The sequence below is a fragment of the Tiliqua scincoides genome, chromosome 7 (assembly GCF_035046505.1).
Source record: "Tiliqua scincoides isolate rTilSci1 chromosome 7, rTilSci1.hap2, whole genome shotgun sequence".
Lineage (NCBI taxonomy): Eukaryota > Metazoa > Chordata > Lepidosauria > Squamata > Scincidae > Tiliqua > Tiliqua scincoides.
The window spans coordinates 9067227-9090627 of record NC_089827.1 but is presented as its reverse complement, the minus strand read 5'-3'; positions in this window follow the sequence as shown (position 1 = coordinate 9090627).

Sequence of the window (23401 nt, the reverse complement as noted above, 5' to 3'; positions counted from 1 at the left end):
GAAGTCATCAAGAACACACACGCACACAGTATACACATAGGAACTCCAACCTGAAAATGGCTTTGAGTCCCAAAGCAAGTCGCAAGTTTCTGCCTCTTGGTCCCAAATGAGTCTGAGTCTTTGATGGACAGGAGTTAAATGCTACTTAGGATTGTAGTGGGACTATAATCTACATCCCTGGTGAATGCATAAATATATGTGTGGATGTATATACAGAATATAGTATCAAAAAGTGAGGGGGAAAGGGTCTTTCACCTGTACAAAGGCATAAATTAGGATGATTAAATTCTTCAAAGACAGAAAGATTAGCAACCAGGAGTTAGGAGTATTGATCCCCTAAGAAGCAGGCTCCCCATAGCAGGTGTAAATATTTTATAAAGCTGGCATGAAAGCTAAAAGATGTTAACAGCTGGTGGGTCTTGTGAGACATCAGAGCTGGGCTAAAAGTCTGGCTGAGATAATACCTTTCCTTGAAATCAATGCAAAAGTAATTTTACTCTCCTTAAGTACAATTTGGAACACCACCACCAAGCTTTAGAGAAGGGAGAGCACATCTGAAGCAGGCAGCTGAGATAGACCTACGCTTGATTACATGGTTCTGCCCTTCTCCAGCAAGTTGCTGGGGTTGAACGAGAAGTTTAGTGTTGCACGATTACCAGTCGATCGTTGTGTGAACTTTTACTGTGCCCTTGAATGGCAAAGTTCTTTCCAGAATGCGTATGAAAATGCTGAATTGTTCCATGGTCAATTGTTTCCCTTGGACCTTCACGATTCAGGTTTGAATCCATGCTTAGCCATGGAGAAGATCAGCAGGCAATCACTACTACAAGGTCCTAAAATATTCTATGCAGAAGTCACTTCCATGTAGAAAACTGCGTGAATGCCGCATGTGCTCCCTCCATACCTGTACAACTATGGGCACATGCAGTGTACGCGTGCATCGCCCATGACTTTATACACACTAAATCAAATTCTGTTTATGCAAGATCTCAACTGGCCTGTCCCGTATCCAATGCAAGTGATGAGGTGGCTGCCATGCAACTCAGAGTATTCCCCTACCCCATGGGCTACTAGAAGTTATGCCAGCGACATCGATGTAATGCTGGGCTGGCCAGGAGCAGAGTTAGTATCCAGTCTAAGTTGCTGAGGCTAGTCCTGCTCCTTGCCCAGGCCTGGTCCATCCAACAGCCCACCCTCCCCTGTTTTCCACCCCACCCCAAAATGCTCCTGTTCCACCCTCCTGTCACTCTCTCCAAACCCCTGCACCGGCCGTGCTTGGCTGGCACAAACTGGTTTCAGCCTACAGGAACCTCAGTCGACTCCAGAGTAGTCATGAATGTGCTACGACTACGACACTCCTGGGCTGGCGCAAGGGACTCCTGGGCTGGTACTCCAAGGCTTCTCTGATTGCACCCTTAATTTCTACTTTGGTTTCTCTGTTGATTCAACTGGCGAGAAAAAGACTATAGCAAAGCCTTTTATCTTCAGACTCAGGCTGGATTCTTGGATAGTGTATACAGTGCGACCTTGTTATCCTTGAGGGATCTGTTCTAGGTCCCTCCTGGATAGGCAAATCGTCACCACTTCCGGTTTGATGAGCGAACCAAAAGTGACTTTCTGAGGCCTTTTGAGGCCTGTGGTGGCCTGCACTGGATGCCTCAGTTTGACAAGCAAACTGGGAAGTGGCTTTCTCCCAGTATCCATGACATCCGCAGTGAGTCAAATACCTGATCCATTGATACCAGGGATGCACTGTACAGCCTATTTTGGTCTCCCTGGTAGACCTCCCTTGCCCCAATGAGTCTTCTGCAAGACAGTGTCCTTTTCTGCTGATATACACGTCCATATATACTACACTTCTCAAAGACATCTCTCTATTATCCCCTGTGGCTGCAGCTCATCCACGTCAGGTCAGCCAGAAGGCATTGAGGTTCACTGTTGCCTGGAAGACTAATATGTTTGGATGGTGCTTTAAAACAGTTTCCCCTAGTGCCTTGGAACATGTGTTGTGTCTTAAGCCTTCGCTTTCCTTCAGTCCTTATTGCTGTCAGAGAGGGACAAGCGCAGGTGTGTTCATTGGCAATATGTCACTAAAATCTTTGCAGGGGTGGTCAGCGCCCCTTCCTTTGCTGACAGCAATCTGGTTACTGATCTCCCATGAGCAGTTGTTGATATTGTTTGTGGATTTTTCTTTGTTTGCAGTCCTGCCAAGATCAATGGCCCAATAAGAGGTTAAATCAAGAGACTGTCAAGTCCTGCAATCGAATTGAGTGGATCTATTGCACAGTAGCTTTTCCTTAAGGCAGTGGTTCCCAAACTCTTTTGACTGGTGACCTACTGGGCCATTGGTCATGGCTCCCCATTAGGGCTATAATCCTATACATTGTATAGGGTGGGGGGGGCATGGTCGCAAGGATACCGCAACTCCTCTAGCTGGTTTCCACAGCTTCCTAGGGAGCCACAACTCAAAGTTTGGGAACCACTGCCTTAAGGTTTAAACCACATAGTAGTACACCTAGGACCACAATCCTAACCCCTGACATAAGGGCAATGAAGCTCCAAGGTAAGAGAACAAACATTCCCTTACTTTGAGGTGGCCTCCATGAGTGACACCCAACTGCAGGATGCAGCACATGCCCCATTGGTACTGCTATGCCAGTGCTGGAAAGCACTGACATAAGGGGTTAGGATTTCGCCCTAGGTTACCTAGTAGTAGGTTGTTTTAGTACAGTGGGCCCTCCTTATCCACAAACTCAGCATTCACAGGGATGCCAAGCCCATGGTTGGAGGGCCTCAGAGACCTCCCGGATCTGACCAGATGTGCCGCATCTGAGAGGTCTTCTGAGGTGAGGGGAGATTGCACCTGGCATCTTGGTGCCTCAGAAGGCCAAACTCAGAGGTTTGCCAAAAACTTGAAGTGCTTTTCAGAAGTGTCTGGGAGACCTTCTGAGGCACGGGGAGGTCATGCGTGGCTTCTGAAAGGCATTTCTAGTTTGCCACCCCCATGTATTTCAGTATCTGTGGTGGTGGGGGGGGGGGGTCTGGGAATGGAAAGCAAATGGCTTTCACCGGACTTCTTTTGTCAAACAACCTGCCTTTATGTGCCAGTTCAAGCTTGACAAATTTGGCGGGTCCGCCAGTGTTTTCATAGTCCATCAAATCAATGGCATTCTGCAACGGCAGCCATTCCGAGGAAGCCCCGGAGGACAATCTCTGGCGGTGGTAGTGTTTGTAGCTTGTTGAGAAATACGGTGCTTCTATACCTTGAGACTGGAGAAGCATGTAGGTTAGAGGCCAGCTCGCTGGTCTTGACATGGACAACCACTAGAGGGCCTGATAGCCACAGGCAAATATACCCTTTAAGCCTTAAGAAGGTATCTCCTACCTTAAGAAGGTATCTCCTAAAGGAAGGATTGCGGCTTCAGGGAATTAGGGATGCAGTATACCAATGACAGAGCTGTATTTCTAAAAATACATTTCCCCTGGGGGCTGGGGATAAGAATAGGCCCTCAGTTTGGCTGTACTTGTCGTAAGAGGAAACTAAACAGCCACCGGGTAGATGGGACTCGTTAGCCTGGGAAGGCAGCTCATCGGAGAGAAGGAAAACTCTGATCCCAAACCTCCACTGCCTTGTGGCTACATCCAGTTAGGAAAAGGCTTCAGGAGTCAACCGCGAGGCAAAATCCGGAGCCGGAGTCCCTGAGGCAGTTCATGGCTGAACACAGTCACGCTCTGGCAACTCCTGCGACGCCGCTGGAACCAACCGTATTGGCCTCTGCCTTTCCATTGGACCATTTCAGCGACGTGGAGAGGGGGGATTTACTGCATGGGTAACAGCCTATCCTCCATATCCACTTTACCCAGGCTTCGCGCACTGGAGAGGACACTCTGTTCCAGAACCACCATTCAGAGCGTGACACCATAGTCTTCCGAGACTGAAGGATGCCAACAACGATTTCCAAAAACTTGAACTATAGCTATCAGACCAATGGTCCATTAAGCCCTAATGCTTTGTCTCTGGCAGTGACTAAATGTTTATGCTTGAAGACGTTCATAACATCCCAAGATATTAACAAATAGCACTGTTGGACTATTAAAAAATCTCACCTTGATTGTCAAGATTTACAGCATTTAATGAACTTACGCACATGAGCTTATCCATTCAAAACACTTATAATGTCTTTTTGAAGATCCTGAAAAGGACAGTGCATTTCTTCTTAAATGGGGTAATTTTCTTGATTGAAATCAAAATGGGGGGGGGGCACGATGCCTGCAAGAACCAACTTTCTGTTAGTCACCTTCTAGCATGCAGGGTGGTGGCTCTTCAGTTAAGCAAGACTATTAAACAAGAAGCACCCATGCATAGCGCTTCTACAATAAAACAAAGATTATGTCATGGGTGCACAAGGGTTTAGGGGTGGATATTTATTTATTTATTTATTTATTAGATTTGTATTAAGAACATAAGAACAGCCCCACTGGATCAGGCCATAGGCCCATCTAGTCCAGCTTCCTGTATCTCACAGCGGCCCACCAAATGCCCCAGGGAGCACACCAGATAACAAGAGACCTGCAAGGCTTCCTGGGAATTGTAGTTAAGAACATAAGAACAGCCCCACTGGCTCAGGCCATAGGCCCATCTAGTCCAGCTTCCTGTATCTCACAGCGGCCCACCAAATGCCCCAGGGAGCACACCAGATAACAAGAGACCTGCAAGGCTTCCTGGGAATTGTAGTTAAGAACATAAGAACAGCCCCACTGGATCAGGCCATAGGCCCATCTAGTCCAGCTTCCTGTATCGCACAGCGGCCCACCAAATGCCCCAGGGAGCACACCAGATAACAAGAGACCTGCAAGGCTTCCTGGGAATTGTAGTTAAGAACATAAGAACAGCCCCACTGGATCAGGCCATAGGCCCATCTAGTCCAGCTTCCGGTATCTCACAGCGGCCCACCAAATGCCCCAGGGAGCACACCAGATAACAAGAGACCTGCAAGGCTTCCTGGGAATTGTAGTTAAGAACATAAGAACAGCCCCACTGGATCAGGCCATAGGCCCATCTAGTCCAGCTTCCTGGATCGCACAGCGGCCCACCAAATGCCCCAGGGAGCACACCAAACAACAAGAAGACCTGCAAGGCCTCCTGGGAATTGTAGTTAAGAACATAAAAACAGCCCCACTGGATCAGGCCATAGGCCCATCTAGTCCAGCTTCCTGGATCTCACAGCGGCCCACCAAATGCCCCAGGGAGCACACCAGATAATAAGAGTCCTGCATCCTGGTGCCCTCCCTTGCAACTGGCATTCTGACATAGCCCATTTCTAAAATCAGAAGGTTGCACATACACATTATGGCTTGTAACCCGTAATGGATTTTTCCTCCAGAAACTTGTCCAATCCCCTTTTAAAGGCGTCCAGGCCAGACGCCATCACCACATCCTGTGGCAAGGAGTTCCACAGACCAACCACACACTGAGTCAAGAAATATTTTCTTTTGTCTGTTCTAACTCTCCCAACACTCAATTTTAGTGGATGTCCCCTGGTTCTGGTGTTACATATGGTATAATAATAATAATAATAATAATAATAATAATAATAATAATAATAATAATAATAATAATAATAATAATAATAAATGTGAGAGTGTAAAGAGCATCTCTTTTGCTCTTACAAAAGAGTATTCTTTTGTAAATACAAAAGAGCATTCCGCTTTTCTCCCTGAAGGGCACTCAAGGCGGCTAACAATCAAGTTAAAATACAAGGAAATAAGGAAACAGATAAACATTAAAATACAAAACACTTAAAAACAATTAAAACAAGATAAAATACATAGCAGCAGATTAAAAGCACGCAGTAAAAGACATAATTTATAAAAAACAGTCCTTATAGTGCCTCGAAGGCTTTCCTGAATAAAAAAAGTCTTCAGGCCCCACTGGAACGTTAATAATGAGGAAGCTGCTCTCAATTCAAAGGGGAGGGAATTCCACAGTGCAGGTGCCACCACCGAAAAGGCCCTGTTTCTGGCTGCCATTCCCTTCACCACTCTCAATGGCGGCAGAACCAACAGGGCCCCTTCTGATGACCTTAGGGAACGGACCAGATTATACGGAAGAAGGTGGTCTCTCAAGTATCCACAGATATTGGATCCACAGTGAGTTTGTCAGGACCAACATCATAAATGCGGTCATTCATATATCAGAATGGTGCTCTGCAGTGCATGTCTGTTCAAGCATAACACAATGTACACAGTGTGGTTTTTCCAGGGTATACTTCATCACTTGTATCATTCTTGTCCTAATGATAGGGCTTTTATTTTTTTTACTTGCTATTTACTTGCTATTTACTTGCATGTCTACTCAGAAGTAAGTCTCATTATAGTCAATGGGCCTTACTCCCAGGAAAGTGTGGTTAGGATTGCAGCTTTAATTGATTGAATTGGATTTTGTCCTGTGGGGGTGTTAAAAATTTCCTACTTGATGATGTTACTTCTGGTTATGACATCACTTTCAGATTAATGAAATCACTTCTGGTGAGTCCCACAAGTCATTCGAAATAGTGGATCCTGGTGCTAAAAAGTTTGAGAACCACTGATTTAGATTATAAGAGCACCTTTTAAAAAAATGCTGGATACCATGACTCCAACAAGGCACAGAATGTGATTAAAAAAAATGAAAACATTGTCTTTATGCAACTTCACTGTAACTGTCATTGCCTTTAGAAGTCATCCTCTAACTTTGTGCTTTTTGACGACTACCTCATTAATCTCCTTCAGGAGACGCGAAGAAGAGTCCTCAAGCTTCTTTCAAAGGATGCCATGACTTTTTGAGAATTAAGAGACCGAGTGGCGGAAGACAGATTTCACAGCCTTCTGTTTAAGGAACTATTGGGAAAGGCCCAGCAAGTTAAAAACCTGATATTTCAAAAGGAGATTTCTCGTGTCACTATATGAGGCCAAGGTTGATGGTCTCTTGTTAGAACAGGAAGTCAAATTGCCCGTTTGAGCAGATGCGTAGCTAGTTGAGAGAATGGGGGGGTCACCACATTTTCATGTTGACAACACCAGAGTGCTTCTACTAAATATCCCTCTATATAAAAATGTCATATGGGAAGGTTTGGCAATAGCGCTAAAACGAAATGCCACACAGGTTGCAAATCCAAGGTCTTTCACTTCTTCAAAATGAACATGTATAAAGGCATTCAAATCCCATGAAACATCGTGTGTTAAAAACAGGGTTTAGGGTTTCAATATGTGGATTTCCCCCCCCAATGGAGATTCCAAGATGGGTGCCAAAACTATGTTAAATTCATACTTAGAAATGGGCAGTACAGTCTTATGTGTATGAATTTGGAAGTAAGCACACTGAGTTCAGTAGGACTCATTCCCAGGTAAGGGCCCAATCCTATCCAACTTTCCAGCTCTAGTGTAGCAGCTCCATAGTATGGGAATACATGTTCCCATATCTTGAGAAGCTCCTAGTGACTGCCCCTCCACCACAGGATGCAGCGCACACCCCACTGACACATCAGCACCAGCACTGGAAAATTGGATAGGTTTGGGCCCATAGAATTGCAGCCTGAATTTGGGGTGAGTGGATATTAGCAGCATCGTATGTTAGGTTGCTCTTGAATGGGCCAACAAAGAAGTGTCGCTCGATAGCCATGAAATCAACGATGCCCTTGACGGATTTGTAGTGCCACAAGGACTGGAAATGTGACTCGCAATTTTGGACACAATTTCTTCTGCCCAAGTGCCAGAGCATTAACCAGCACGCTTGGCATGACTGTGTCAATTATGTGTCAAGAAGCCCAAATGTCACATGAAATCCTTTTTCTCCCCTCTCTTGTTACTGCTGTGCAAATGTTATTTAAGCCATTCGGGCTTGTGCCACCATCACTGACATTTCCCTTTTCAGCACGGAGCCGCCACTCCAGCTTGAATAAAATGCAGCCCATGCTTGTTCAAAAAAATTTGGCAGGAGGTTGGAAATCAATGCTGCTTGTTCGCCCAGCAGTTCTGTAAATACTAAAAAAACCCCACATCATTCTGCCCTTGCAATGAGAAACAGAATTCTTCTTGGTTCGTGGCGTGCCTTGCAGTTGAAAATGACTTGTTCACAAAGTCTTTGACCATTTCTGCTGAGATCTGAATGCCAGCATACTGTAGACCAGTGTTTCTCAAACAGATGGTGTCTGGTGGTACTCGTGGAACCCCTGGACTCCATCGCCTGGCAGTAGACCAGGAGCACATCACGACAAACAGAGGTAGGAGACTAAGTATGCTTTATCACACTCAGAAAAACCCTTCTGTCCACCCTGAGCCTCATACTGGTGTTTGTCACGTCACATCTTGCCTACCAACCCAGTAGTAACAGGCAAAGATGTCATCGCTAGTTTCTTCTGGTGGTACTTCAAATCGGTGGACCATGTGAAGTGGACAAACACTGAGAAACACAGCAGTAGACTGCTTCTCATTTGAGATTTTTTGTTAGCATGGGGTCACTCTTATAGGGGTCAGTTTTGAAACTGAAGTTGTTTTGGTTGCAGCAATAGATGATTTGCATCAGGAGATGGTAGTGAGAATATGACCCACTTAGTTTTTCTGAACTTTCAGCAGTGTTCATTATCATCACTTAGGATAACGTCCTGGAGGCCTAGCTGGCAGAGATTCAGAAGTATCATCTTGAGGAGGTCTTCCTGGTGGGAAGGTCCCAGAAAGCAGTGCTCGAAGACTGTGGTTTCACCCATGGTGCCATATGGGATGCTGCAAAGCTCCTTCTTGTCTCCCGTGCTAATTATCAACAAGATGTATATCCTGCTCTTTCTGCTCCCTTTAGGAAAGTGCTCAAGGCAGCTAACAATGCAATTTAAAACAACATTAAAATCGAAAATACAGGCTCCCCCTGTATCTGCAGTTCCCATATCCATGTTTTCACTTATCCAAGGTTCTCCATCACTGGAGGGCCTCAGAAGAACTCCTGGACATGTCTGGAAGTGACTTCCAGTTGCATCTGGGATGTGTTCTGAGGCCAGAGAGGCCGTGCACATCCTCCCCGTGCTTCAAAAGGTCTCCTGAATGCGACTGGAAGGCACTTTCGTTTTGCCGTTGCAAACTGGGAGTGCCTTCCAGTCACATACAGGAGGCTACTGGAGAGGCTGAGAGGCTGTGTGCAACCTCTGGAGGACGGTGCACAGCCCCTAGTAATTGCAACACCACTCACCCCCCCTGCTGATTTCATTATCCACGGAATTCAATAATCCACAGGGGGACCTGGAATGAATCCTCCACAGTACCAAGGAAAGAGCCCACCGTACCAAGGAAATCTCATTGAACTGAATGACATCTAAAGTGTGTTTTCCGAAGATCCTCATTTCAAATCATATTACGGAACGGCATTAGATCATAGACTTGCAACAAACCCCAATAATACTAGTGGTCGTGACACAGAACCCATGTCCAAGGGCCTTTACTGGTCCAGAAACTAGTCAAACAAGAGAAGCCTAAAATAGAATGCAAAACTGCAAAGTCCTTCATCATCCGAAATGAATAAACTTATAATCTAGGAAAGTTTTGAATTGAAAATCAGATATTACCAGAGGGATACGACTTGTATATTTGACTGTAATGAGAGACAGAGGGAGACAGTGACTTTTGGGTCTCATTTTAAGAAGAAACCGGCAGTCTGGTCTCCGTGTTTTTATATAAAGAAGACTACAGCTCCCTTCTGAAGTTTAATTCAGGTTTTTAAAATTTGATTTACAGCTATCTAGTCATTAAATTGAGATTTTTTTTTTTCCTGGGAGGGAAGAGATATGGTTTTTTATGAAACGGCAGAGGTGAGTTATAAGTGGCAAACCCTTCTAGCATACTTTGATGCTGTTTTCTTTGACTAGCCCAGATATCTTCAAGGAATAATAATTGAGAGAAATGCAAAAGTCTATTGATTCTTCTGGAAGGCACCCAGAATGACATTGACTGGCCAAAAGGACAAGGCCCTATAACTTTTCTTTGCCCTTGGTGGTTCAGTGATTTGAAAATAACCTCCTCTGGTGGTATTATATAATACTTGGATATTGGATGATACTTGGATGAGAGCAAAATAAGATTAAAATTGTTTCACCTTCTTATTACAGGGACAGAAGTGTCAGGTAAAACATAAGCTGTGTGTACAGGTTATACACAGTCATTGTGATACCACAGTTAGGTAAGGTACCATTTTGTTCGCTGGCATAACGGCTCACTTAAAATATATTCCCATCACAACCAAGTCCTTCCTAACAATTTGCAGATTGGGAAAACTCATACCTCTCTCCCCCCCCCCCCGGTTGAGTTCTGAAGTTCACACCTGAGCCATACAGCATTCCATGGCAACAAGGTGAATGGATGGAAGGACAAGAACGCACACAGCACAAGATGTACTTGTGACCAGTGTGGTACATTGTGGTACTTGAAGACCAGAGTAGTACATTGTTTGGGACCAGAGTTCCTGAAGGAACAGAGAAGTGGACCAAGGACAGGGGTGGAGACAGCAGCAGGCTCTGCCGCCATAAACTGATCCCCCTCCTGGGCCAGGAAACCCAACACAGGTCATTCTGTGCCTGCTCAATAGTAGGCACAGATCCGAGAAGATCCATTGGGGCTGCCTGAGTGCTACACAGTGTAAGGGAACAGTTGTTCCCCTTGCCTCTGGAGGGTCATCTGAGCCCAGCAGAGGCCATGTATATCTGCCCGCAGCCTCTGCCAGGCTCAGAAGGACTCTAAGAGCTAAAAAAAAGTGATCAGAAGTGACGTTTTCAATGCCTTTGAGAAAGTTTTTTTAAAAAACACTGGAAGTTGCATTTTTTTGGCTCTTAAGAGTCAGTCCAATTTTTTTTTTTTAAACCTTTTCGAAAGCATTAAAAACATCACTTCTGGTTGCTTTTAAAGAGTCTGTCTAAGCCTGGCAGAGGCCACGGGTGGATGTATGTGCCCTTTACTGGGCTCAGAAGACCCTCCGGAGGTGACATGCACGGGGGTGACGGACCCTGCAGACTCGATCTGTGGATGTGAATGCACAGATGCAGGATCTGCAGATAAGGCCCCCCCCCCGTACATTATGTTTCCTGACTTCCATAGCAGTGGTATTAGGTCTAGTACATTTTTGATAAATCAGTGCAAAACGGAGGCATAGCTGAGGGATCTGGCCACCAAAGTTACAAAATTTTTTAACACCTCCTCAGGTGTTAGCACCCTCTGGGGGCCAGATGCCCATAATACACCTCGAGCATCCAGGAGGTGGTCTCAGGTACTGGGAGACTTCCCTGGCCTTCCCTCAGAACAGCTCTGAAATGTACTGCCCCGACACTCCCCAGGCATGGCACCTGGGTCCATTGACCCCCTTGGCCCCCCCTTAGCTATGCCATTGGTGCAGAATGCAAAAGATGAAATATTTTGCTGGAAAACAACAGCAGTGAAGGAAGGTGCCATTTTAAGCAGCAGCAGTCACTCTTGCGTTAACAGAATAATGACTTTTGCCCAGGGAGTCGGGGGCTTTCATTTGGTTTTGGGGAGAACGATAAACCCATCCATGTAAACAGATCACTAGAGGCACATAAAGTACAATCTCGCAAAAGGAAATAAGGAAAGCAGGATAGAATAGGGGGGGAGAGAGGGAGAGAGAGAAACCCAAAGCATGTGCATAACCCCTGACAAGAATATTGTTTACATATCAAATTCAAACTTGGTGCAAAGTTAATGGAAGGAATAAACCAGCTTTTGAATGAGTTTGATTGCATTTATTTGTTCACAGGAAAATAGCTAATGCACAAATTTCATGGCGTATGCTTTTATGCGGCTAAGGCTCTCCCCTCATACATTTCTTAATGTTTACGTGACTGGCAACCCTGCGATGGATGTATCATGTCTATCGCTCATTGGTTTAAATATTCCCTTTGAACCCATCTAGGGAGGAGGGCTAATGTGAAGCATGCATTCCCTACCGTTGAAGCAGGAGGTAAGGGTTGATGATCATTACAAATGGCATTTCTTATGGGCACTTGAGAACAAGGCACTGCACGATGTTAAGATTGCTTTTTAAAAATTACTTTCTAGAAAAATAACAATTTAGAGAAGCGTTAGCAATTTACATCTGTCATATCTTTGTTCTTGCAAATCACAGAAAAGCTCAGCTTCCAACTCATAAGGAAAGTTCACACGAAACCATACTGGGTACAGTAATGCTTGGTTTCAAACTGTGGCGGACCTCCCCTCGAGGCACCTAGGAGCAAAGGTCTGCGATGGCGTCCCCCCTGCACGAAGCTGCCCCTCCCACTCACGTGGAGCAAAACAGAGCCTCATGCAGCTCTAGGACAAACCGGGGAAGCTGTCTGGGGCTTCCCGGCAGTCTTAAACTGTGCTTCTGGCAAACTGGACCAGACCATGTCAGGAGTCCAGACGGCTTCCCACGCGGTCCTAGAGGCGCACGAGTTTCCGTGCCCGAGGCATTTGACACATTTAGTGAATGGCAGGTCCACTGCTGGTTTCAAATCTGTATCTCCCATACAGCATCAAAATAGGATCATTTGAAAATAGGATCAAATACGATTTGCACCTTTTCTTGTCTGTCATTTGCAGCTAATAAGTTCCTAAGTGAGAACAGAGTGCTTATTTCTGGTCATTGTCTGCTTAATGATGTCACTTCCTGCTTAATGATGTCACTTCTGGTCCTCAGCAGGTGCCATGAACACTATCCAACCCACTGTGTGAAATGAGTTTGCCAGCCCTGGGCTAAGCTGAACAAGAGTGAAGTGTTGGTAGCAAGCCATCTTCCCAGCCAAGATACCTTATTCAAATATGCTACTTTTGATGAGCTGCTATCTTCTCATGGGACTTGTGAGTCACCATCCCAGCATGCACATCAGATGTTTGTTTGAAAGCATCAGACTTTTAAATGCTCAAGCTTCTTTTAAAATTTATATTTTAAATTTTGGGGCTTCCCCCAGCTTGCAGGGGGATGTCGATGTGCTTAAGCGAACTCCACCCAAATGTTTTTGGGGATGCTCTAGGAACAGACCTGTGCCTTGTCCTTCAGATCCGGCTCTGAAATTTGCCAACAGCTCCTCCGATGCCAGTTAGCAGTGCATGGATTTGAGACAAGACAAACTCATAGCGGCTATTCCTCATTTGTTTTCACTGTCGGACCTTGACAGCTGAATTCAGTCTCCATGCAGGTGCTGGTAGCTAATTTGGTTTATGAGTAAGGAGATGTGTGCAACTTCCTGGCAGCCGGACTGTTAATGTAGGCTGGCCCTGCGGTTTCTTGTAGCCCAAGTGAAGAGAGGGAATCTGGAGTCTGGGTTGTTCTTAAGGGGGCAGCACACACTTAATTTTCTGTGCTTGACTACACCACAAACAGTAGCAATATATTGAACGTTCAGGAGAAAACAAGAAGCTTTCAGGGGCTTGAGCTAAAGCAAAGGAGCTGTCAATTAAAAAAAAAAAAAACACACACACACCATTACCATGACACTGAGTGGAATGCAAAAGACCCTTTTCAGTTTCCTAAAAGAATTAGGAAGGGGGGGAAAAAAACTCTACCATGAATGTAGCAACATAATATCATTTCTCCCCCCCCATCTTCTTCATTTAGTCCTCTTCAGTAACTACTGCATTTCATCATTTAGCTGAGAAATTGGATGCCTCGGGGCTCTGCTTTTATCATGCACTAATAAAATGAAGAGAAACAGACCTTTAAAAAATAATTGCCCAAAGGAAGCCTGTCAGTAAGCGTTAGACTCAAACGTGGCATCAGCTCAAAAAGGTTATGTAGCATTAGACTACGTGAAGCCTTCATTTGCTCCGTCTCAGGAAAATTCCTTGTTGTTTACGTATTTGCAAATGTGGGCAGTCACACTTTAAATTATCCGTTTCTTTCTTTCTTTCTTTCTTTCTTTCTTTCTTTCTTTCTTTCTTTCTTTCTTTCTTTCTTTCTTTCTTTCTTTCTTTTTTAAAGAATGCTCACAGGTAGCCAGACTCTTAATTTAAGGTCTAAACATTTACATAAGTAATGTGTGAACCATAGATTTTCAGAGCTGTACAATGGCACATGAGAATGTCTCTCCTCAAGCTTGGTTTTTAAAGACACAATCCTGTACATAAATTGAATGCCTTTAAAATTCCACTAAAAACTGTGAGATAGTAAGTAAATAAAGTTCATTGGATTACAGTTTTAGGTTCAGGAGTTGGCGTCAAGTGTTGGTCAGATAGGTCAAGAGGGCGGTGGGACTGGTGGAGCCCTGCTCTGCTGGATCTTGAACACCATGTTTAGCCAGAAGGCCCAACACAAAGTCTTTCAAGTTTGCGCCGGCAAAATAGACAAAGACCTGAGAAGCCCCATTGCAGGGCTTGGGCTTTCCCCGGGGGAAGGGAATGAAAGTCCTCTTCCCTCCAGGAGAACTCGGCGGCTACAGCTTCACAGGATGCAGTGGTAGCCCTTTTCGTGCTACCATCCAGCCTTTAAGATTGGGCTGCAGGTTGGGCCAACATCTTTAATTCTCCAGTGAAACCAGAACTAGCAATTTAGCACTGTCTTGCCTGCCTTTCCGCAGAACAAAACTGCAGCCATGAATTTGGATGGGGCTTGATGAACTACCTGTTACTTTAACAGTCTTCTGTGCATTAGTCCTAAACTCCAATTTCCCGCATAGCATCTAAATTAATTAATGCTCCCTTCATAGCGCAATTTTTAAGATTCACAGTGTACTGTTATCTGATGGCATGAGACATGTCATTAGGAAAGGTGGCATTACCCAGGGACCATTGAACAGTTCTCGGTATTATTGCCATTGCTCAAACCGTACAGAACATTATATTCCGTACTATTTAACAGTGATTCCAGTAATTATGTCCATAATTCTGGTGTGCTTTGCACAGTGTGTCTCTCAGATGAATCTTTAAATGACGAACAGGTGGAGTGAAACTAAGATGAAAAACTATTACACGGATGGATGTATCTATTTATTGCAAAGTGCACAGTGTGTGTGTCTCTGTTTCCTTCAAAACCACTGAGGTTTACTTGCTTTATATAGGTCACAAGCAAAAGCAGGATAAGTCATGTATCAGGTTCACAGCATCTTCGAAGAGTGCCAGAATAACCCCATGCTCTAGTAAGAGGAATAATCGCCCAAGCAAGCCTGATTTAATCAGAAAACTCAATGGATCACTTCGGTTTTATAGAAGTGGTTCCCCAAACTGTGGGTTAGGTATCAGTGGTGGGTCACAACCTGATTTTTGATGGGTCCGAGCAGATCCCCCAGTGAAAACAGTGTGATGGAAAGATCAGAAAACTAGTTGCTTCAGGCCTTGAGGCTCTTCAAAAGTCAGTTAGCTGCTAATTGCCCTGCAAATAGCTCAGCTCCTGCAGTTTGCAAGCATCTTTACATACAGGGAGATAAATGTTTGAGCGTCTTTTTTCTGTTCATTATTACTTGCAAATAAATAAATAAAAATATTATTTCTCTCTAGATCTTTTTTTTTTTAAAAACAGTCTTGTAAACCCAGAAAGAGCGTTGTTTTAAAAAGTGGGTCCCAGTGCTAAAAAGTTTAGGAACCACTGATATTATAGGGATAGATCTGCACTTGTATGAACACACAGGCCAAGTATCATAACTGGCAGCATGTTACAATACAGATTCTGAAGCTGAAATGGATATTTGGGTACCGAGTAGGGATGTGCTAGTAGACAAAAATGTTTCCTATGTTAACTTTGCTGTTTTCATAGAATCATAGTGTTGAAAGGGGCCTAATAGGTCAACTAGTTCAACCCCCTGACTGTAGCAGGAAGTTCTCGACCTAGAGCATCTCCAACAGGTTCTTGTCGAGGCTCTGCTTGGAGATCTCCAGTTTCACTGGCTCATTTCAACTATTTTTCTCACATCACTGATTTGGATGACTGCTTTCTTTCACGATTATGTCTTTTTTATGATTGTTATGACTATGATAATTCCATGACAGTGGTACCCAAACGTTTAAGCACCAGGACCCATTTTTTAAAACAACACTCTATCAGGACCAGGAATGGGAAAACCCAGCATGGCTTGACTTGAGTTGAGTTGCCGAGTCACTGCCCCCCAAAACTCAACTCAAAAAAGAGTCATAACTGGGCACTTTCTGAGTCTCCAAGTCACCCTTTAGTGACTTTAGCGAGTTGCCCCCCCTTTAGAAAGCCCGCCATGGAAAAAACAGGACTGCTGCCGGAGAACATAAGAACATAAGAACAGCCCCACTGGATCAGGCCATAGGCCCATCTAGTCCAGCTTCCTGGATCTCACAGCAGCTCACCAAATGCCCCAGGGAGCACACCAGATAACAAGAGACCTGCATCTTGGTGCCCTCCCTTGCATCTGACATAACCCATTTCTAAAATCAGGAGGTTGCACATACACATCATAGCTTGTAACCCATAATGGATTTTTCCTCCAGAAACTTGTCCAATCCCCTTTTAAAGGTATCCAGGCCAGACACCATCACCACATCCTGTGGCAAGGAGTTCCACAGACCAACCACACGCTGAGTAAAGAAATATTTTCTTTTGTCTGTTCTAACTCTCCCAACACTCAATTTTAGTGGATGTCCCCAGGTTCTGGTGTTATGTGAGAGTGTAAAGAACATGTGTTGTTCTTTACTGACTCCCCTGCAGCCCCCACCCATCTGTAAACAGGGCTGGGACTGACTGCGAGAGAGCTGGGACAGAAGCTGCAAGGGCGAGGAGGGTCACGCGCAGCAGCTGCGAGGCTTACCAGGACAATCTGTTCTTTTGCAGCCCTACTCAGAAATAGTCCCACTGTAGCCAGTCATTCAGTGAGAATTCTCCCTCCCTTTCCATGAGGTGCAAAGCATGATCGCTATGAACTCCATCCCCATCCCTCCCTCCTCCCCTTTCCTGGGCTTCTCAAGGCAATCGGAAACCCAGCATGGCTTGACTCGAATCAAGTTGCTGAGTCACCCCCCCCGACTCAACTCGAAAAAGACTCATAATGGGCCACTTTCCAAGTCTCCGAGTCACCCTTTAGTAACTCTAAAGGACTTGAGTCGAGTTGCCCCCATTTTTCCCATCCCTGGATATAGTGCTCACCTTTTAGGTGTGGCTGTACTAGTGGGGGGAAGGATAGGATTAGGCTGTTACTCTCGGATAAGTTTCAGAGGATTGCAGTCCTAGGCTGCAACGGGCTCAGTGGCGCATAGGATTGCATTGCATAGGATTGCATTGTTAGTGACTAGCATCTTGGCTGCAGCTAAGATTTAGTAATGACATTCTCAGAACCGAAATACGGTGTCAGCAAACCTGATGGATCTTGTTTATGCCTAAATTAACATGCACAAATTAAATTAAGAAACAGCCATTTAAAGAGCATGCCACGTTTGGTAAATAATTGGAGCACATTTTCGATATATTACAACAAAGGTATTCTCAGGAACGTACACGAAGTGTCATTAATATAAAAGTAATAGTAATATTTATCAAATTACCTATATTTTACTTAGAATACTTTATTGACTTATTCTGCTGAGTGCATCAGTTACCTTGAACAGATATCATCATTGGAACATTCTGTTTCAGTCATCAAAACGTTTTGGTATATTTATGTGTCAATGTCATGTTTTCTCTGCTGTAAAAGACTAGACGTGAACATCACCTTTTCAAAACCTATCTGTATTTGACATCAGAACTGTGTATGACAATGTATACGCTTGTTTATATAGGAATGGGTTCACTTGCAGAGTGCAGCATTTTTTTTCAGCATATAGGATCGTCTTTTTATGTTTCATCAGTTGGTATAAACATCACATACATGCTGCTGTTGGTTGGGGTGATGGCTACGACTGGCGATAGCTAATAGACACAGAAGCTCTGATGTCGTGCCAGGCCAAACCCCCCTTCCCCCCCCATTCCAATTCCACCATCTTCTGATATTGTGAAAAGGAGAACAACCCTAATCATACATTAGTCATCCATGAAGGATGAACTTGATGAAAGGATAAGTGGAAATGATCCAGATCAGGGGTTCCCAAACATTTTAGCAACAGGACCCACTTTTTAAAACAACACTCTGTCAGGACCCACCTAGCTTTACGACTCTAAGAAAATGTGTTTTACTTTTCCAGTCTCTCAAGCCTCTGTTTTTATCCTTCTTACAATTGGGGGTGGGGGGGAGCGATATCAGCACTGAACCGACTTCTGGAGCATTTGTTGAGCATTTGTTCACCAGACAAAGGTTAACCCTTGGTGCACATAGCCTAATCTTGTCAATTTCGCAAACCACCAAAAATTAAGTCTCGACCAACTGGTGGGTTCTGGTCCACAGTTTGGGAACCACTGATCCAAAGAGTCATGCCCCACACTCATGAATTCCTTGGTCATACTCTGTACCTCCCCATCTCATTCTTCACTTCTCTAGAAGGCAAGGATCAAACAGGGGATGTTCTCCTCATAAGTTAGAACCTTGTCCATTTGTGTGAGGGCACATCTAGCTGACACACTTTCATTTTCCTTTTCCATGCCCTGGGCTCCCATGGAGGACTAACACCTAGGGCTAGAATCTTGTACCCTGATCTATCAAGAGACTATGCTAGGTTGAACCTAGGAAGAAAACTCTGGATACAAACCAGCAAATCCTACCCAAACTCCCCCATGCTGATGTAGCAGCACTGACATGGGCTACGCTGCGTCCTGGGGGGGGGGGTGGGTTAGCAGATGGAAAGTCTCCTTGAGGCTAAAGGACATTTGTCCCCTTGCCCTGGGCTAAGCCCAGCCCCAGCCTGCACAACAGGTTAACTCAGACCCATGCCAGCTATATAGCAGGCATAAGTCCATGTTGATCCTTGTCAGTGGATCAGGCCTGGGAAGGGCATTAGGATATGGTGTGTGCAGGTGCCACCAATCCCAACCCCTCCCAGACCTAATGTTTCCATCCCTTGCCCTGTTGCTGCCCTCCTGTGCCCCACTACACCCCTCCATCCCCTCCCCACCCTTCTGTTGCCCTTGCACAGCACAGTGTGAGCCTCACCTGCTCCATTGGGCAAGCCAGTGCCAGCAGGAAGGTCTAGGAGAATTTGCTGACTGGCAACCGCTCTCTCTCAGGGTCACGTCCATCCTAGCTTCTGCTACCTGAGAACTTTCATTGGCAATCCTGAGACCTTCCATAAGTATTGCATGTGTGCTACCACTGAGCACGGCTCTTGTGGAATATTAGATCCCACGTGCAACCTTTCAATTATAATCGGGAATTGCCTGTCATTTGGGGCACTGGGATGCTTTCAGGGCTTCTCGTTGCTGTGCAGAATCCAGGCACAGACCTATCCAGGGTTAAAAACATTTGCAGCTTAGGCACTGCAGTCATCCTGTTGATTCAGATGCGCTGATCTTCCCACAGACGTTGAGGCACGCCAGCAGGGCAGAGATGGTGGCATTGCCGTCGCTTCTTACCCTCTTCTTACCCAGCCAAAACACTGCAAAGTCGAACACACCTGATGCTTTCAAATCCCGAGACCGCTGACTAATTGCTATGATTGCAATATCAGGCACCGAGCCGCTGACTCTTCAACAGCTGTGGGGTCTGGCGGTCAGCGGAGCCGAATCTCTCATGTGTTGCCTTGCGGCATGGGATACATAGCATATTTGAGTGAAATGTCCTACACTCGCTCACAAGTGTCAAACGCTTTCCTTATAATTAAGCCCAATGGGTCCCCACCAAGCTTCCGTCTTACACAAAAATATGTTTGAGTTAAAGTGAATATTTATAATTCATTTTGAGAACAGAAGGGGAGTGCTGTTTGATCTCCCTCCACTGACGACTTGAAAAGGAAACACGTATCGCTAATCCCCACAACTCCTTTCCTTAATATCCCATGTTTCACAATACAAGCACTTGATCTTTGTTTTATATATAACAACAGGCCTTTCCGGGGACCACCGGCTTTTGCACAGGTAAATGACTTGCAGGCTACAGAGTTGATCACCTTCAGGAGATATAGAGGCAGGTAGAAAGTGGCGGAAGAAAAGATGATCTAAATATGACCCAAACTTCTGAATTTGTGATTCTTTTCCAACTTGCATAAAAGGGTTGTCTTTTGCAGAAACGTGAAAAAATAGCAGTGTGGGGGGGGGGGAGGAGAGAAAATTCTCCATGAAAAATAGATATTTTTAGAATGAGACGTGCGACGCATACAAACATAAGAACAGCCCCACTGGATCAGGCCATAGGCCAATCCAGTCCAGCTTCCTGTATCTCACAGCGGCTCACCAAATGCCCCAGGGAGCACACCAGATAACAAGAGACCTCATCCTGGTGCCCTCCCTTGCATCTGGCATTCTGACATAGCCCATTTCTACAATCAGGAGGTTGCGCATACACATCATGGCTTGTACCCCGTAATGGATTTTTCCTCCAGAAACTTGTCCAATCCCCTTTTAAAGGCGTCCAGGCTAGACGCCATCACCACATCCTGTGGCAAGGAGTTCCACAGACCAACCACACACTGAGTAAAGAAATATTTTCTTTTGTCTGTTCTAACGCAATCCTAACCAGTGCTGGAGTAGGCAGGCTAACTGAACGGTGCTGTATCAAGCACAGGTTAGGAGGTGGTTGGAGGGCAACATGGGATAAGGGGATATTTTTTAGGGGTAAGGGGATAAGTGAATTCACTGGCACAGATCTGAGCAGCCCGTATAAGGCTGCTTGGGCCAGGGACAGGGGTTAGGATTTGGCATTTGCTGCCGTGTTCAGTCCCACGCTCTCCTGGGCCCGATCTGCCTCCTGGTCTACACTGGCATTCCTGGAGGGGCAGAAAATGCTAAGTTTCTTCATGCACCCGGAGGCCTGTATAAAGCAGCCTCTCCCTTTCGACTTCCAAGCCAGTCGTGGCTGCAAAAGCAAAGCAGAGGCTTCTCCTGTGCTTTGCTCTCATCTTCCCGAACGGCTTGCAAGCCAGGAGGGAGGGGCTGCTTTTCACGGGCATCCTTGAGCATGAAGAAACTTTGCATTTTGCCCCCCTTCAGGAATGCCAGTGCTGGTCTGCCCTTCCACTGCCCCCAAATGCCCCCTCCCTGCCTCCAAAATACCCTCCCGCCACCCTCTTCCACACCCTGCACCGGCTTGCCTGGGCCAGTGCGAACGCACATCTTCAGCTGGTGCAGAGGCTGGCTAAATCCTCTGGGAGCTGATGCAGGCCCCTGTGCTGCCCTGGTCAACTTTCAAGCTGGCGCAAATGTGCTTTGTGACATGTTTGCAACCCTCTGGAGCTGGCGCAGAGGGGCTGGGCTGACCCATCTCTGGGTCAGAATTGCTGTCTCGTTAAAACATGGGGTTCAGCTTTCAGGTCCATCTTCTTGTATTTTGTTGCAAAAACAACAGTGAATGAAATTGGCCAAGGAGCCCGAAATATAGCAAAGGTGACCCCCAGGATTTGTAGCATCGATTGTATGTCTAATACGCAGCTTGAGCTCTCTCCTCTGTTTTTTCTCGCTCAAATAAACACCCACTACTCCAATTGTAAGACTACTGGTAGAAATACAATCTGCATGGACAGATCATAGCAAGACGGGAAAGAAAACGGAGCTCTTGAAACGCAGAAAGGCTCATTGTGAAACGGACAACAGACTATAGTAGGGAGAACCCGAGCCAGTAGCCTGACGTAATAGGAATTTAATGGCACATCAGTTAAATTAGGGCCAGGACCCAAGTATAACAATGGTCAGTGTTTGCAGGGACATTTCACATGCGCAATTATGACAACGAACACTTGTATACAGATTGCGATAATGGAGCCCTAATTCGGCACTTCTTAAAACCCACATTTATGCTAATAGGAAAGTTAAGCAAAGTTAAGCATGTCAATTATGTTTTGTTGCAATTTTTTTTTCCTGGGGTTTCTTTTGTCCCGGGAATTGTTAAAGGTTTTGCATCAGGGAGTGCTAAGGGCTACCATTGTTGGCCTTGACCTGGGATGAAGCATCTTGGGAACTGATGCTTTCTCCAGACTTTCTCCAAAGTTCTTCATATCTGTCCCTACATCTTGGGGTCCAATTCTACCCACTCACCTCTGCTGGTGCAGTCAGGTCAAAAAGGAATGTGCTGTATCCAGTGGAGGGGGGCGCTTGATTGGGAGATTTCAGAGGGGGACACAGATTTAAACCCCCTTACCTCTCCATAAGCCTCCTGCTTTGCAATGGACCTACGCTGGCTCTTTAGCTGGTGCAAGTCTGCAAAAAGAGGGGATAGGATCTGGTGAGTGCCATTGCAGACAGACCCTATTCCTCCCACTGCCTCCTGTTTCTCCTCCTCCCTGCCCAGATTTGCCCCCTTCCCCACCCTTCATGGAGAGTAGATTGCAATGTGGTGCTGCAAAGCAATTGGAAACCTTATTGTGCTCCTATTTATGTTTCACATTTCTATACTGCCCTACCTCCATGGAGCTCAAGGTGGTGTACATGATTCTTCCTCTCCTTTTGTCCTCACAACAACCCTGTGAGGTAGGTCAGACTGAGAGATAGTGAGAGACCCAAGGTCACCCAGGAAGCTTCATGGTCAAGCAGGGATTTGAACCTGAGTCTTCCAGGTCTAAGTCCAACTCCCAAACCACTACACCATCCTGGCTCTCAATTCCATCACAGCAAGGTCTCCAAATCCTGAATTGGGCTACAAAAACAGCGGTTTCCCATCTTTAGCAAGGAGACTAGCTTGATTTGCAGAGCATAATTCTGAATGGAGACTGGGGAGTTGACCTATCACTGCTTCTCTCCTCCCAGTCTCCATCATCTTCTACTCGGCTGCCTGAAACAGCATCTCCCTGCCCATCCGGGCAGTGATTTGTTCAAGGCTGGTTGGCAACCTTCAGTCTCGAAAGACGATGGTATAAGCCTACAGCACCTGGTATTCCCAGGCAGTCTCCCATCCAAGTACTAACCAGGCCTGACTCTGCTTAGCTTCCGAGATCAGACAAGATCGGGCATGTGCAGGGTAACAGTTGCTGCTTTGTTCAAGGCTGTCTGAGGAGAATTGAGACAGAGTAGGGATTTGATCCTGGAGTTCCCTTAATTAAAACTCAACTTTCTTAAACCCAGAGGATAAAGGCGAATTTAAAAATGCAATGGAACAAGAACTTATAGTAAGAAGCATGCTGTGTAGAGTAGTTCTGAGCTGCTTTTGCCTTCTCAATGTCTGGGGGAAATGGAAATCAGTCATTGACCTTGCTACTTCAGCTGGATGTCAGAGTTTCCAGCAGCAAACAGTGGAAATGGAATCTGGCTAGGGGTTTCCCTAGTGAGTTAATTAGTCAATGGCCATTTGCAAGTCTCTTTTCCTCCCTCTCTCCAGTGCAATGTGTCTTTTTGTGACACTATAACATGGCAGTCACCACAGTGACATGA